The following is an 18,253-nucleotide window of genomic DNA, read 5'->3' on the forward strand; positions in this document are numbered from 1 at the left end:
AAAAATCTGAGAATGATCCTTGGTTTGGAATCAAAAGATTGATTTTTTTTTTCATTTGTTTCAAGAAGCATTAGACTAATTCATTTAGGGAATATTAAGTCTTTATTTAACCCTGAGAAATCTTGGTGAAGGAGTAAGATTTGATGTTGTATGTTCTGGTGCATTTCCAACCATAGTCTCAATATTCATCGTTAAGACTAATAGGAAGAAGTTTAATTTCCTGACAACTTTGCTTCATTTTTCTTTATTTGTAAAATGATATAAAAATGCCATATTATTACTCCAAACTCTAAAGCATATAAAAAGGAACAATACAAAGAAATTTCATAAATTGTGTAAGAAAATACATATTATATTATTTTTAAAAGCTGAATTTTAATTTTCTCACAAGTTTTCTCCCTTCTCTTATTTTGACCTATATTTTATATTCAAAGAATCATCTTAAAAGGAAAAAAAAAGTACATTTATTTCAATTATTTGCCATTTTAAAAATGCATTATTTTCAAAGTTCTTTCATGAAACTAAATACTAGTATTTACAAGAATTGGGTAAGAAAAAAAAAAGTTTGATGGCTTTTCTAATCAACAGACAAGAACTTAATGCATTTAGACAACTCTTGAAAATTAGTTGAATGTGTCCATCTTGTTGTTTCCTTCTCTGGTATTGATTTCAAAACACTGAATGTAATTTATTTTGCAGGACAATCACACATACTAAAAAAAAAAAAAAAAAAAAAATCCAGTAATTGTTTTCAATTGATATCCTTTATTCACACACAAATATAGCAGAGGAATGGACATTTATTTAAAAACCTTTTAATGACAGAGTTTAAAAGATTGAAACTCTCTTCTTTCTTCTACCCTTACAAAATGATTAGGATGATTTTATTCAGCTTACTGATTTCTTTCTTGTTCAATAATTGAGTCTTTTAAAATTTTGCATCTAGATCTGCCAAGGGGGCTGTAGTTGAGAAATATAATAATGATATTTACAAAATGCTTTATAAAGTATCTTTTATTTCTTTCTTGTTATCCAATCTTCTCAAATTCAACTTCTTAGATTTGGCCTAATGTCCTACTCCTTTGCTGGTTGGAAGTAATAATAACAAGAAGAAGAAGAAGAGAAAGAGAAGAAGAAAAAGAATGAGAAGACACTTTAGAATTAGGGAAACTGAGGCACAGATACATTTATGACTTGCTCTGTAATGTGGAGAAACTGAGCAAGACAGAGATTAGAGAGTATTCAACACAGAATTTATTAAATGGAGAGATTTACTGGGACCAATAGATTCATGGTTGGTCCCAGGGCTGGACAAAGAATCCAGCACTGAATATTTGATACAGGATTTTTTATAGGTTAACATAATGGGGGAGGTACTTGGATGGAGATGACCTAATGGGGGGAGGCATAGGATGACATGATGGAGGGAGGTCCTGGAGAGGCTCCTGATATTCTAATGAGGTCTAAAATGGATAAAGACCTTTATCCCATCAAACATTAAGAGGGAATATGTATAGCCTAAGGTCTAAGATATAAGACCTTTATCCTGAGGCAGAGTAACTAAATAGGACAATTAGGGAAACTGGGTCTGGACATTAAAAGAGAACTGTGACACAACAGCTCTGGATCATATAACAGCAAATATCTGTGACCAGATTTGAATTCAGGACTTCTTGACTCTGAGTTCTATACTCTATTTTCTATACTATTTTAGCAGCCTAAACTAACCTTAGCTAATGTGGTCATAGGTCATTTGTCTAAATCAGTAATTAAGAAAGTAAGCATTACAGGACCAAATGAAGATGAACATCACTGTACTAGCAACTTCTTGTGAGATTTTTCTGTTTGGCTTTTTAATTAAAATAATTATGATTCTTGCTTCATGGTAGCTATTCTGTCTTCTGGACACATCTTAAAACTTTTCTTACCACATGATCATACTCCTCTTCCTCTAACTTCTGTGCCAAATTGATTCTATAGGTAAATTAGATTATAACAGTATTTTCTTCTATTATCAGCATTTATAAGTAATTAATTATTTTTCATATCATTCCTTATATTGGTGCCATCCTTGAAGATAGGGATTATATATACAAACATACACACATACACCCTCACACACACCTCTGACTTTCTATATTGCACAGTCCAGTGTTCTGTACATAAACAATGTGCTCAGCAAACATAATTACTTCACTGACCAAGTCTCAAATTCATACAACATAGCCATGTTTCCAGCCAATCAAGACTCCTTCCTTATTTGAATTAAATAACTGCTTTGACCTTTTACCTGAGGTTCAACAATGCAAAGAGTACCCTGGCCAAAAGGGAAGGGAAAATGCAAATATGAGATCTTTTGTGGAAAATCCAACTCTGGCTCTATGGAATTAAACTTTGAAAAGGGTAGCTGGTACACTTAATTGCTGTGCATTGCATAGGGAACTAGGTGAATTCTAAGTCAATGGATGCTCAGATTTTATGAGGCTTAACAGATGAAAATCAGCACCTGAAATCCAGACCATAATGAATAGCTAACCAGTGCAGATGGAGGGGCTTCTGTAAAATACATGTTTGTGCTTAACATTTCAATTAATAAATTAGTATTTGCTCACTACCCAGGTGGTTTGGAAAATGGGTTCTGCGTTCCTTTAAATTAATATTCTGTAATTTTCACTTGGCTATGTCATGCATTTATCTCTGACATTACATAAGCTGATCCTTCTCTGATTTTCCACCCCACCCTCCATGCTTCTGCATTGCAGATGAGCTTTCTCCTCTGCTTTTCCTATTTCCCACTTTACTGGAACAAAGACCTAGTTGCAGATACTCTACTCCATTCTCAATCCCACACAATCCACAGCAGCATTACTGCCTGCTCCTTTCTCTACCTCAGAGTATGTGAAAGGCATTAGTTGTAAAGTATTGTTGAGTTGACAGGTTTGAAGTTGCTGCTGACACTGTAGAAAAAGACTTCCCAAAAGGTTAAAACCTACATTTTATCAAAGAAAACAGCAATGGAAGATTTGAACTGCTGTGTCTTGAATTATAGCTCTCTGAGATTCTATACTGAATCACTTAATCCTTTTAATACCATCCTATTTTAGCTTTTATATAAGTATCTGCTCATACAAAGTCTGCATCAAACTCCAAATCCAAGAACTATTAGAATTCCTTGTAAGACCGATGGACTGAGCTGGGAGGTGGGAAAAGATTCAAAAAATAAGGAGAATCTGTATCTCTTGAGCCCAGGAGGTACAAAAGCTCAGTTCCTCAGATTCTTAGCTTTAAAGCTTCTCACTAACAGGCCTTTTTCTAACGCCAGGGAGCTTCTTATACAGAGGAACAAAATGGTGTCAAGAAAGCCAAATATGTTGATATAATTATTTTTTAAGCTGCTCAGTCTATTGATTGAGACTGTCATAGGGAAAATACTTGAGTAGCTGTTGTGCCACATGACTTTGAAATCAATTATACTTGAGTTCTTGTCTCCTGTGACAAAACTAATGGATTTGATTGATCTGTTTGGTGTAAGGTAAGTACTTACTTTAATAGTAACTGTAATGGTTTGATTTTGTTATGTTACCGGTAGGCTATGTGAGAAAAAGAGCAGGCATGAGAATATGCCAGAGTTTGTATCACTTTGAAGTAGAAAAAGCCATGAAAAAATGTCAGCCATTCCACATTCTGGCCCCCTGGGACAGATGAGAGACCCAGAAAATTAAAGAGGCATGAGTCAGTGAAATAGGAAACATCAAGTCTTCCTCCTCCACAAAAATAGAGAATAATCTCAAGGAAAATGAAGTTACCTACATAACTTAAAAGAAAAGTCATTTTTGCACTGAAAGGTAAATTCCCTCCCCATTTTGCAAAATATTTTAAAACGCACCCTTCCTATAAAAATAAAAATATTTCACTGAATTCTTCCAAATAGATTCAGAATAATGACTTAGATTTAGGGAGAGACTCTAGAAGAAGCAGCAACAAAATACTGAGATTGTATGGAAATTCTTCATGTATAGTATCTATCTGCTACTCTCCAGTAATAAGCAAGATATATCCTGGCAGATCATGTAAACAAGTTAGATCTATTAAAATAATCACTGAAAGCAATCTTGATTTTAATATTGAAAGCTTCAATTAAACAAATGGAAAAATGTTTTTTTTTTCCTAATATCAAAACTCTAATTGGCATAATGAATAATGGTAGCTTCAATAAATATTCTGACACATGATAGAATACAGATGTAAAATGATGAAAACACCAGGAACAACCAATATGTTGATTATTTTATCATGTGTCATTGTTTTTAGTCAGTCTTTAAAAAATAAACTTTTATTATGTACCTAATATTTGTCAGGCACTGGGAATAAAAGAAAGATTTTCTGGGAAATTCAATAAGAAATTATAGTTATATGAATAAAAGTTATGTTAATAAAATATTTCTTTCATTATATTCTTCTATACAAAGAACTCAGAAGTTCCAATCCTAGATGTGTGCGTGTGTGTATGTAGATATTTAACATAAACCAACACTCTAAATAATATCTATAGAAGTGTAATCCCTATATTTTACTGTCCTGATTCTCCTTCCTTATTATCTTTATCTTGTACAAATTATTAACATTTACTTTTCATATTCAGTACCTTCCCTGAGCACTCATTGCATATGTCTTTATGACAAGCATTTAATAAAAGTTGACATTTATATAGCACTGTAATATCTGTAAAGTGTCCTTTACCTTCCATCTCATTTCAGCTTCAGAGTCACTCCATTATGTCCATACTGCTTATATTATCACCATATCTATATTATTATCACTGGGTAACAGATTGAGGCAAGGATAAATGACTTGTGCATAGTTATACATCTGGAAGCAGAATTTGAACCCAGATCTATATTACTTTTGCATTTCCACATTAGCTATGACTGTCTCATGAGAACAAACTGAATTCTATCCTTGTATTATTTATGCACAATCATTTCCATGGATTCTAACTGGCAATCTCATCCTCTCCTTGCAGTATTAGGTTTCATCAATATATGAAGAATCCAGATTCAGATGCTAGATAAAATCTCCATACATGAAACAGGAATAAGGAGTTAGAGTTTTCATAGCAGTCTTTCCTTTGCATTAAGCATAAAAGTGTGTTTCATAAGAGACAAGATAAGGATCTTCAGGCATAAATACTTTAAGAGGACACCACCTAATCACTTACTTCTTCATAAATAACCCAGGGAGACATTCCCTCTCAATCCATAGGCTACCACATAGCTTTCTTTCTAAAAGAGAAACCTTGCCACTTGTAAACGATTGTATATTGTGTAATGCAAATACAATTTGGACATTCATTAGAAATCCATGAGGCATAAAAAGTCAAAGAGCCACAAATGATTCATTCTGAAATAAAAGTTGGCATTGTTCTACAGTTAAAAAATGGAAATCTTAGATGAAACTGAATAGTGGTAACTAGTTAATCTCAGATGAATACAGGTTTACCTGAAAATGAAATGTGACAATGCCTTTACATTTTTCCTGGTGTTCCACAAAAGAGTAAAAATGAATAATTCTTCTCAAACTAAAGTGATTTCTACTCACAGTAGACTGAATAATAGAAGTGCTATTGAGACACATTATTTTCAGTAAAAGTGATGTCAAAGTGGACAGCCATTTAAACATGGACCTGATAGGCAAAGATTTTTTTTTTAATTAAAGCCTTATTTGAGAAATATCTTAAAACCTCCAAAGTGCTATATATTCTGACTCAGAAATAGAAAAAGAAAGTACTTTACATATAAAAATAAAAGGCTTTATATAGTAAGTCCAATAGTAGAAATCTGTTTTTATGTGTCAGAATTTGTTGACTAGCTTTAGTGCTTTCCAAGTCTAGATTCTGAAATTTACCCTCAATCTATTTGAAACAGTTTTTTAAAGGTAGAGATCTATGTTCTTGTTATATCTAACTGCAATCAGATACAATTCGGGTTTTAAAACATGGTAGCATGAAAAATAATAAATAATTAATGGATTGATTCCATCTAAACACATATGGGAAAAAATGATTAAAGTAAAATCCTTTCATTCCAAATTCTCTTTCTGAGATTAAAGAAATGACTCATCATTTGGATTGATAAAGCTTAACAAAATCCCTATATTAATGTGCCATCATTACCCAGTCATTGTCATATTCTTCAATATTTCACATGTAGAAGTATATATAATGAAATGTAAGTTCAGAAGCACTGTGAAAGTATACATATACTCACACATCTCTCTCTCTCTGTGTGTGTGTGTGTGTGTGTGTGTGTGTGTGTGTGTGTGTGTGTGTGTGTGTATTTAAATACTGGGGCAGACCTTTTTCTCTTTGTGTTTTTCCTGCTGCTGAGTTTGTATAGAACACGTTCTTTGACTCTTGGATTTGGTTATATGTATGGATGCCTTAAACATACTGAATCCATTACATCAAAAGCCACATCAAGACCGATAAAGTTGTCTAAATTTTTTTTTGAGGGGGGGCAGTATAGTGGGCAGAGATTATTATATTGAAGAATTTTCAATAGAAATAAGTAAAAATGCATTGATTACTATCTAGTAAAAGTAATTCATTCATTCCTCCAGACATCTGACATATTTGGACATTTTAATATCCAAAATTAATTAATTTATCTAATAAAAAAAAAAAAAAACATAAATCAAGTACCTTGCTAGATTCCAAGATGGAGAGAAATGCAAAATTTAGATAAGACCTTTTTCTTACACTTCTGAAACATGCTGTCATGTCAATGGACATACAATAGTGAGAAGATACAAGCAGAAATAAATTTAATATATAGAATTAAATGATAATTGAAGGGTTTTTTGGCATGTGTTTCTAAACTTTTATTGAGAATATCCTGTTGGTATTGCATAACCTATATCACAGGTGCAGTTGTAGTGTTAGGATGTACTTATGTCTATTGGTCCATGCCATTGTGCAGATATGAGACATTATTTTCCTATTGCTTTACACTGTCATAACCATTCTAGTAGCTCCTAAAACTACTCTGTATACCAGCATACACAATATTGTGTCCTGCATTACTATTGACACCATTTTGAGTTTTTGCCTCTATATCTTTCTTAAGCAGACTAACATAACCTCTGTCATAATTTTCCATTTCTAAAGGTATTAAATCTATTCATTTTGCCCACAGAGAACAACTTTTAAAGATACACCATGAAATTTTTAAAGGATAAGATTATTCTTGCTTGTGATAAGGAAAACTGTTCCAGAGGAGACCACTTTTGAAATAAACTTCCAATTGATAGAAATTCAGCAAGAGGGAAAAGCCTTGGTTGGTACAGGGAAACACATTTTAGTACAAAGAGCCTCATACGAAAGAGTATGCAGGCAGACAGAAGCAAAGCATCTTCGGAAAGTACAGCAGGAATAAGAACTATTTGACTATAGCATTCAGCTTAAAGGACAGATATATGAAAAGACACTTAAAATACAGCAAGGCATCAAACAGGCAGGTTCTGGAATGCCAGGCAGTTTGATAACTACTCAAAAGACAATAGGGAGCTATAGAATATCTTTGAATAGAGGAATTCCATGACTATATGAATTATATATTTATGCAAGGAATATCAGTCTTCCTTTGAAAGTCTCAAGCTATTAATCGCTTAACATTTTAAAATGATAACATAAAATTCTTAAAATGTTAATATTCATCTATTATTTGATGTTCAAAGCCCTTCACAACTATCCATCCTACATTTCCAGTCTTCCTACATTATTTTATTCCACTTCATTCGGGTCCCCCTCACCATACTATATATTCACTCTACAATCCAATGACAACATCCTGTTTGCTCTTTCTTGCACAAGATATTTCACTTCCAGACTTTGAGCATTTTCATAGGCTGCTTGTCAGCCTGGGATTCTCTTCCCTCCTGGATTCTCTTGTTTTCTTCAAGTGTCAGCAAAAATTTCGCTTTCTATAATAAGCCTTTTCTTATACTCTTAATATTAGTGCCTTGAGATTCTTCTTCTCTCCAATATATTTTGAATATATCTTGTTTTTACAAAGTTGTTTCTGTGTACTCTCCCCCATTAGATTATGAGCTCCTTTGGAGCAGAGACTATATATGTGTCTTTCTTTTAACCTCCAGTAATGACCTAGGACTTACCTGGCATAATGTAGGTACTTAAATATACTTGTTGATTAAATGGCACTTGGAATATTTTTGTCAGAGCAACAAAGAAAAGTCAGAATATAGATCTAAGAATGTACCAATATGCCCTTTTGTACTTGGCTGTCTATGTCTATGATTTAAAAAGTTAGGAATCCATTAGACTGATTTGGTAACATCTCCTAAGAGTGTAAGGGATTAAAGATTTAGGCTGCAAAATTAATGAGTTGCTGTGTTATTCTGAGTGCTTCTTTGATATTGATTAGAAAATGAGTAGTTAAGATATCTAGACTAAAAATTATTCTTGCTAAGCCTATATTGACCTTGTATATGAAAAAAGCTATTACGTATCATACATTTTACCACTACTTATTTTTGAATGATTGAATTTAAATCATTCTTAGATATAATCCGCTTCAATTTTATCTTTGTAGAGAAGCTAAGAAAAGGTTCAAAGAAATGAATTGATTAAAATTCAACTGAGTTTTCAACAACCAAATACATAAAACACAGAATCAATCCAGATTTTCTGAATCCAAATCAAAAGTTCTTTTTTACTAAACATGTGACTTTTGAATAGGTGCAATATTAATAGACTCGATTATAAAAACAAATAATAGCCCTGGAATTGTCCTCCGAAAGTATGTGTGTGGACAGAGTTCCAAATCTATATCACATTTAATTCTTTGGATTAGTTATTAAAGTTAAATTAAAGTCTCTTAAATTCCAAAGTTTCCAAAGAATTTTATTCTTACTCTTATTATTTCCAAAAGTATGATATAAAAAATTGCAGGATTTCTTATCTTCTAGCCATTGATGAATACATTTTAAATATCTCTAACACATATTTATATCAATTGCTCCTATTTTGTTATAAATCAGTGATAAAACATAATTATATCTCCAATGACAATTACTTAACAACATAATTGGAAGTAAATATATCTAAATTGCAGCCTAAAATGGGGTTATAGGCTTGTTTCTTGTTTCCTTAGAGAGATAAACCTTTCATTATGCTACTTATTCCCTGAGAAGGTTAAGCTGTATTTAATATGGTAGAAATCTGAAATACAGCCAAAAAAATAAATAAATAAATAAGGGGTGGGGGACGGAAAGTGAATGTTTTTAAAAGGAAATATCTCTAAGATTTAAATTCAGCTTTCATTGGACAGTTTTCTCTATGGTCATACCCTGGTCATAAAGAGCCATGTTTGGAGACCAAATGCAAAATAACCCAGAATAGAGTATTATTTCCTCTTATTTCTTCTGCTCTTCTGAGAAATGACTACTGAAAATTATCTTCCACTCCAGACCTTTTAAACTTGTCTAAAGTAATATCTTATATTTTAATTCATCCCATGATGAGGAAAAGGAGGATTGTGTAAATATTTATTTCATCAGCCTATTCTACAAATTTCTTTTTTTGCCCTAAACCTTGAAGTCTACCTGAATATATCACTGTCCCCTCAACTTTACTATATGCAACTTAATTCAGTATTTACTGCAAATAACTTTTTTTCATAAGTGGAACTGATAGTTTTCCTAAGTGTCTACTTGTTAGCCTTATCATTATCATTTAATGACAAATGCTTCAGAATCTGTTCTATTTTCTATTTTCTGTTTTGTTATTTCTTGGTCTCTCATAGCTTCACTGGCTTTGCCCAATTATAATTTTCAAAGTATTACTTTTATCTTTGAGATTCTGTACCCCCTTTTCTAGTTGGTTAACTTTTTTTCATAATCTTGTTTTTCTTAGATGGGTTCTGTTTTGTTTTTGTTTTTATTCAGTGAATCACATTTGATTTAAAAAAAAATTTTTTTGAGTTCTTCTATAAATTCTTCCTAGGTAGAGAGGCATTTCAAATTACTCTTTGGGGTAAAAGCTTTTTTAATAGTAGTGTCCTCCTCTGAAGATAAACCCTGGTCTTCTCTGATATATTTCAATAGTTAGATTCTTTCTTCTTTGCCAGTTCATTTTTAAAAAAATAAGAGGTATTAGCGTAAACACCTCTAATCCTGGGGTAGGGGATGGTGCCTCAAGCTTCCCTTCATCTTGACCAGGAATCCCTAACCAGGGCTCCACTTTTCTGCATGTGCCATAGCCAGCAGTCTCCCTGCCTCTCTGCTTCTGCACTCACTGGACCTTCTCACACAGGGCTGCTTCTCAGCACCTCAACTGGGCAGGCATTCCCACTCAGGTGAGGTTTGCCTCATCCTGATGGACTCAGAGTCTGACTCTACAAAGATTTTGGGAGATAAAAGTTTGTGCCATTTCTGCAGAGGCTACAGCCACACCCAGCTAGCCCCAGGCTCCCTATTGGATGTTCCTGTGGAACTAGCCTGGAGGCGTTTGCACATCACACACATTAATACCCAGCCCAGAGTCTTTTTTCAGATCTCTGTTCTGTCCCAAGTCTTCCTGATTTTTCACCAGTATATGTTCTCCCTGTATGCAAATTTGTTCTATTTATGGAGCAAATCAGGAGAGCTTGAACTTTACCAACCGATCTGCCATTTTGTCTTAAAAAAAAAAAAAAAAATTAACAAATGGTTTATCTTTTATTTATGGTTTTTCTTAAAAGTAACTCCTAGTTTTATTCATTAGTACAACACTTTGTTTAATATTTTCAATTTTTATTAAATCTTTTCTTTGATTTTCATTATTTATATTTTGCTGTTTCATTGGTTTCATTTGATTTCATTGGTCATTGGTCATTTTTAATTTGTTCTTTTTTAGTTTTTCTTTTTAGTTGAATACCCAATTTTTAAATTTGATTAAAGATAGAAAATTTTCCCTAAGGACATTGTGTGGGAAAAGGTAAAGAATTTAGAAGATTAAGCACATATTGATCAGGGACTGTTATCTAAAGCTTTAAAGGCCTCAGTTTAGCTGTGATTTTAGCTAAGGCCTGGATTACATTCCACTGTCCAAAAGAGGATCTTTGGTGAGAAAGCATGTGATTTTAGATAAGGTCTGGACTATATTCTATTGTTCAAAGAAGGACACTCATGAGAAAGTTATACATCTACTACATTCCACTAACCAAATAGGGGAATAAAGACTTATGTGACCAAACACACCATATAGAGGGTGGGTTTTTGGAGGTTCTTTGTCTGAAATGTATAAAAGCTATGAATACTCTCAATGGAATGGCTATTCTACTGTGGGCACCTTTACTGTCCTTTCAGGCCCACAGGACAGGATAGTCCGCTCCTTGAGATTCTAATGAATTCTTTCTGTACATCATTTGGAGCAACTCCTGAGAAGTCAATTTGGGTAGGTGTAATAGTCCTGAACAACATTAACTGCATCCTGAAAATGTTGTTTGTTTTTTTTTTCTCATTGTTTTTACTTATCTTTAATGCAATTATTATTTCTGTAATTTGCTCTTTGCCCAAATCATTTGAATATTTGTTGTTGTTTACTGGTTTAATTATGTCTGACACTTCATGACCAGATTCACTATTGTATACTAGATTCTTATTATCTCCTGAAGTCTGTCCAACTCATGATTAGATTATTTCATATCCAATTAATTTTTGATCTATGCTTCAATTGCTCTTTATAGAATATAATTTTTATTGCACTGTGATCTAAAAATGATAGATTTAATATGTCTGCTTTTCTGCATTTGTTTGTGAGGTTTTAATACTTTAACATATGGCCAATTTTTGTGAAGGTACTGTTTCCACTTCAGTTTTCTCTGGAAATCTATAATATCTAATTTTTCTAAGATTTTACTTATCTTCTTGACATTTTTCTTGCTTATTTTATAGTTAGAGATACTTAGTTTTGCAAGGGAAAAATTGAGGTCTCTAACTTCTATAGTTTTGCTTTCTATTTTTTCCTGTATTTCATTTAACTTTTTCTCTAAGAACTTAGGTGTTATGGTATTTGGTACATATATGTTTTACATTTTTATTAATCTATTGTCCAGATTACTTTTTAGCAAGATATAGTTTTCTTACTTGTCCCTTTTAATTTTTTTTTTTTTGCTCTTGCTTTGTCTGAATTCAGATTGATACTTCTGTTGTTGTTTTTTCTTTAAGTTTAGCTGAAACATAAGTTTCAGTTCCAATTCCTTATTTGTGTATGTCTTCTTGTTTCAAGTGTGTTTAAAAAAATATATTTATATATATATATATATATAGTTGGATTCTGGTTTCTAATGCTTTCTGCTTTCCACTTCCATTTTATGAATGTATTTAATGCCATTTTCAATCACTATTATGTTTACTAACTGAGCATTTTTTTTTCATTCTGTTTTTTTCTCTTTATCCTTTTTTTTCCTTTTTTACCCTGTGCCTTCTCAAAGTCTGTTTTATTTTATTTTTTGCATTTGGCCAATTGTATTTTTTTGAGAACACTGTTGACTCTCTCACGCATATCTCTCATTTCCTTTCTCATTTTTTTTCTTCTATCTCTCTTCTTTGACTTTTAAAATCTCTTATGAGCACTTCCAAGAAGTTTCTTTGGGCTTGAAACCAATTTATCTCACTCTTTGAGATTTCTTCTGTGGACATTATGTCCCTCTGAGTTTGTGTTTTGGTCTGCCCTGCCACCACAGTAGCTTTCTGTGGTAAAAGCTCTTTTCTGTTTCCTGCTCATTTTCTTTCCTTTTCTTTGGTTATTTCCTTTTTTTTTTTTTTTTTTTTTTTTTTTAAACTTTATAGTCAAACTATGCTCCTGAATATCTCAAGCTAAGTCTTGTGCAGCTCTGAGCCTTGGCTTTGAGCACAGGAGCCCCTTGTGTTTGCAGGAGGTAGATTTGCCTGCTCTTTTCAGGAAACAGCCTGGCTTCCTAGATATGAGCTGGGACTTGAAGCTGCCCCAAATGATCTTCTCTACTGAGTCAGGACTGAGAATCTCAGTTGCTGATGTGCTGGGATTAAGACCCTATCATTGGCTTTCTTGAGTCCTTTTTAACTGTGCTGAACACCCTTTTCTTGCTAAAAAGTAATCTGGACAATAGATTAATAAAAATACAAAACATATATGTACCAAATATCATAACACCTAAGTTCTTAGAGAAAAAGTTAAATGAAATACAGGAAGAAATAGAAAGTAAAACTATAGAAGTTAGAGATCTCAATTTTTCCCTTGCAAAACTAAGTATCTCTAACTATAAAATAAGCAAGAAAAATGTCAAGAAGATAAGTAAAATCTTAGAAAAATTAGATATTATAGATTTCCAGTGAGACTAACCTTTCTTGAAGTCCTTACAAACTATCTTGAGCTGGAAAGTGCTTTCATTCTGTCAAACTCTGTCTATAGGCTTGGATTCTTATGGTTTTTGAAAGATTGGGAGAGCTCAAACAGCTTCCTTTTCACTTTGCCATCTTGGCTCCACCCTCTCATCTGTTTTACTTTTGACAATTGTCTTTCTTAATCCAATGTCCCTTTTAGCTTTACTCTTTCCTTTATCCCCTTCTCCATCTTATTTCTTGTTGGGTAGAATAAATTTCAGTTCACAACTGAATTTCAGTTCACACACATACACACATACATACAAACACACACACACACTTTTGAGTCAGTTGAGGTGACAATGTTTCCTGCCTTCCCACTGCAAGTTTTTCCTTACACATCTCTTTAATATGAGCTTATTTGTCCCATTCTTTACTTTTTACTTCTTCCAGGATATAATTTTTTTAGATCATCTCAAAAACATTGGTATACTCCTGTGCCTTCTGCATATGTAGAATACTTCTAACTGCCCTAATAATGATAAATTTCCTAATGTCATCTTCCCAATTAGGAAAGTAAACAATTTTAACTTGATTTTTCATTCATATTTACCTTTTCTTAAGTCTTCTTTTTGAAATTCAAATTTTCTATTCATCCCTTCTCATCAAAATGCTTGAAAGTTTCATGAAATAATCTTTTTTTTTTTCCTCCTCCTGAAGGATAATGCTGAGTTTTTCTGAATAGATAATTCATGCTTGTAATCTTATCTCTTTTGCTTCTGGAATATTATATTCTAACTAAAATCTCTGCTTTTTAAGATGGTAACTGCAAAATCTTATGTGATCCTGACTGTGGCTCTATTGAGTATTGAATGGATTCTTTCTAACTGTTTGAAATATTTTCTTTTTGATCTTGAAGCTCTGTTGTTTGCTTCTAATATTCCTGGGAGATTTCATGTAGAGATATACATTAGGAAATGATTGGTACCTTCTTTCAATTTCCATTTTATCTTTTGGTTCTAGGATATTGAGTGGTTTTAATTAATTAATATTATTTTTAAAATATGTTATTCAAACTCTTTTCTTAAAAATATTGTCTTTTAGGTGATCCAATGATTTTTTTTTACTATTAAATTTATTTATTTTTAAGACACATCATTTTATGAATCATGATGGAAGAGAAAAATCAGAGCAAAAGGGAAAAACCATGGGAAAAAGGGGGGGGGGGGCAACAGAAAAAAGAAGTGAACATAGCATGTGTTAATTTACACTCAAACTCCATAGTTCTTTTTCTGGATGCAAATGGTATTTTCTGCCCAAAGTTTATTGGGATTGCTTTGTATCATTGAACAACTGATAAGAACCAAGTCTTTTCATCGATGATCATTGCACAATCTTGCTATTATTGTGCACAAAATATTCTTGGTTCTGCTTGTTTCATTCACCATCATTTCATATAAATCTTTTCAGGCCTTTCTAAAATCAGCTTGTTCATCATATTTTATAGATCAATAATACTCCATTATCTTCATATTCCACAACTTGATTAGCCATTCCCCAAATGATGGGCATCTACTTATTTTCCAATTTTTTGCTACCACAAAAAGAGCTGCTAGAAACATTTTTCCACATGTGTTTCTTTATCCCTCCTTTATTATTTCCTTGGAATACAGACCCAGTAATGACACTGCTGAGTCTAAGGATATGCAAAGTTTTATAATCCTTTGGGCATAGTTCCAAATTGCTCTCCAAAATGGCCAGATCATTTCACAACTCTACCAACAATGCATGAGTGTCCCAATTTTCCTACATCCCCTCCAAGATTTATCATGATCTTTTCCTGAGAGGTGTGAGGTGATACCTCAGAGCTGTTTTACTATGCATTTCTCTAATCAATAGTGATTAAAAGAATTTTTTTTTTCATACAGCTATACATGGCTTTAATTTTGTATCTGAAAAAAAAATTGCCTGTTCATATCATATGATCATTTATCAATTGGGGAATGACTTGTACCCTTATAAATTTGACACAGTTCTTTATATATTTTAGAAATAAGACCTTTATCAAAAAACCTGGCTGAAAAGATTTTTTCCCCAGTTTTGTACTTCCCTTTTAATGTTGTTTCTGTTGATTTTGTTTGTAGAAAAAAAATTTTAATTTAATGTAACCAAAGTAATCCATTTTATCTTTCTTAATGTTCTCTAGCTTTTCTTTGGTGGCAGTCCAATAATTCTTAAATTATTTCTTCCAGTTCTTTCTTATGACATTATTTCCCAAAGATTTTTTTTTTAAATTGAGCTTTTGTCTACTATTTCATTTGACTTAGGTCTAAGGTCTGATCTACTCCATCTCATAGACTTTTTTGAGAAAACTTCACCTGGTCCCATTCACTGTTAATGTGTCACTGCCTCCAAGGCCCACAGTTAGGTTCCAGGCCAGCCCCTGCCAGTGTGTCATGGATCTCTCCTTCCAACTCATAAGTTATCTTGCACTGGGAAAATGTCTCATACTGATCTTTTCTTGATTCTGCCTCTGCACAATTTAATTTGTTGTGTTATTTTAAAAGCTTTTTTTTTTTTTTTTTTTTTTTTTTGTGGAAGTAAGTTTTGGGAGAACTCGTCTCTTTTCCTTCCTCTACCCTGTCATATTGGCTATACTCCATCCTTACTCATTTTTAAAGATAAAGACACTAATCCAAATAAAAATCAGCAAATAAAGCTAAAGGGAGGCAATGATTAAAGGTGTTATTTCATATATTTTTGTTTTCTGACAGGAAAACAAAAGAGTTAAAAATAAATCCCCCAGTTTTTGAAAGCCTATGTATTTTATTCATTTGTCTCTAATTCAAAATTGTCTCAAAATACTACATTTATAGTCTGAAACTGAAGGTATTTTTCTTTAATAGAAAACTGTTATTTTCTATTTCTGCCATTTAAATAGCATTTTTCAGTTCTCTTTTTGTTTAAGCAGTCACTATATAACAGGTGGGAGTTTAAAGTCTATTCTATCTACAAAGATCATTAAAAAAGCTTCGTAAGGCCAGAATGTTTTGAATGTAGACACTGAAAAATAAGCATAAAATTTTGAAATAATTAAAACTTTCAATATTCAAAGGATGAGGGTGAGAATACAGTTTATGAATATTCTCTCTATCCATTCCTATCTCCAAACTTCTCTAGATTTCCCTGTTCTTATGGAGTTGTCATTTCCTTCCTTAATCACTCAAGATCAAAAACTCAAAAGCACTCATTATTTCCTCCATAAAATGAGCTGCCCAGACCTATACATTCTAGCTCTATCTATTGTGCCTATTCTCTTTCAATTATTATGTCTCATTTCTGACACATACTGGTTAATAACATCAAAGCTTTCCACAGCATCCCAGAGGTCTTCCTTGATTTTTCCCAACCCTCCAAAGTTAGCAGTGGTCCACTCTGGCTGTCTGCCTCTCAACTGCTACTTATCATCATTATCATCACATCATTTTCATCAATACAATTTACGTATCATTTTAAAGTTCACAAAATGCAAATATTATCTCATTTATCTTCTCATCAAGCCTGAGAAGTAGGTGCTTTTAAATTTCACCATTTCATAGGTAAGGAAAATGAGGGAGATAGGAGTTAAATGCACAAGCCAAATTTGAACATAATTTTCCTGACTCCAATCCAGTGCTCTATTCTCTATTGTCACCACCTGCCATGTGATTACTGCATCCTCTCTTCTTATCACATACTGACTTGATATCAACATTTTCTCTTGTTCTTCAGAGTTCTCTTTGGCTATTTTTTACAATCTTTCCTTCCTGGCCTCCTCTTCCCCCTCTCTAAGACAGCAAGCAGTTGTGTTGATTACATATATGTGCAGTCATACAAAATATATTTCCAAATTAGCCATGTTTCAAAAGGAAACACAGATTTTAAAAAACACAAGAAAAATAACGTTTAATAAGATATGCTTTGATCTGTATTCAGACTCCATCACTAGTGTGCTGTTTTGTTTTGCCAACTGCAACTTTTTTTTCTTTTTCCTTCTCTCTATATCCTCTCTTTCAAAAACTAACTCCCTGGGTAAGGAATAGAGAGAGACATATCATAGCATGAGGTGGGAAAAAAACAATAAATGTAACTATTTAAAGAAGGTCATGTAATGATTTCTCACATTTATATGCTGTTTTGACAATTAGGAAATACTTATAGGTACTCAAAAGATTAGGATCTTTTAACTAAATATAATAATAATTTAATTAATATAATATAATATAATTTAATATAATAATAATTAATCTCTATTTTAGAGATTAGGAATCTCTAAATTGTTATTTACAGAATTTATTTTGCAAATGAATAAATTGAGAGACTCTGAAGGGTTTTATTTTCCCCAGGTGATAGAAGTTGGACTTGAACTCTGACCTTCATGGAACCTTGAAACCTAAGCAACTTTTCTACTACAACACACTGTTACTAACCTATGTCAGTGAGGATTACAGATCTCCGAATGAATATCTGAAACAATATCTTCAAGAAAATATTAGAGTGGATCTCATAACTGAATGACAAATTGAGTTTGGAGGTTTCTGCATTTTTTACTTGATCAATTCTTTAATGCTTCAAATAAAGCCATTTCCCATGGCACTTATAATGTAACATCCATTACTTAGTTTCAACTGTGCTGCTACAGTTTTTCAGTTAGCTCTAAGACTTGATGGAAATAGTCCCTTATTTAATTCTTTACTTTTCTAAATTAAGCCAGTGACAAATAACTATAGAAAAAATATTTGGAAAACAGAAATTTCCTACATATGGTATTTAATTTTTTCCATTATTTAGCTATAAAAGTTTTGTTTGTTTCTATACAGAATAAACAAAACCTCTGCATTAATTTTTCCAC

At 32.5% G+C, this 18,253-nt stretch overlaps 1 long non-coding RNA gene across 1 annotated transcript in view; it reads left to right on the plus strand.

The window, feature by feature from the left end:
• The window catches only part of LOC141564873 (uncharacterized), a 58,727-nt gene extending 40,712 nt beyond the window's left edge, over positions 1-18,015 (plus strand). The window contains exon 2 of the long non-coding RNA XR_012488770.1: positions 17,748-18,015. This is a non-coding gene — a long non-coding RNA (uncharacterized LOC141564873). The remainder of the gene's footprint in view (positions 1-17,747) is intronic.
• The last annotated feature ends 238 nt before the right edge of the window (positions 18,016-18,253 follow it).

The sequence above is a fragment of the Sminthopsis crassicaudata genome, chromosome 3 (assembly GCF_048593235.1).
Source record: "Sminthopsis crassicaudata isolate SCR6 chromosome 3, ASM4859323v1, whole genome shotgun sequence".
NCBI classification, from domain to species: Eukaryota; Metazoa; Chordata; class Mammalia; order Dasyuromorphia; family Dasyuridae; genus Sminthopsis; species Sminthopsis crassicaudata.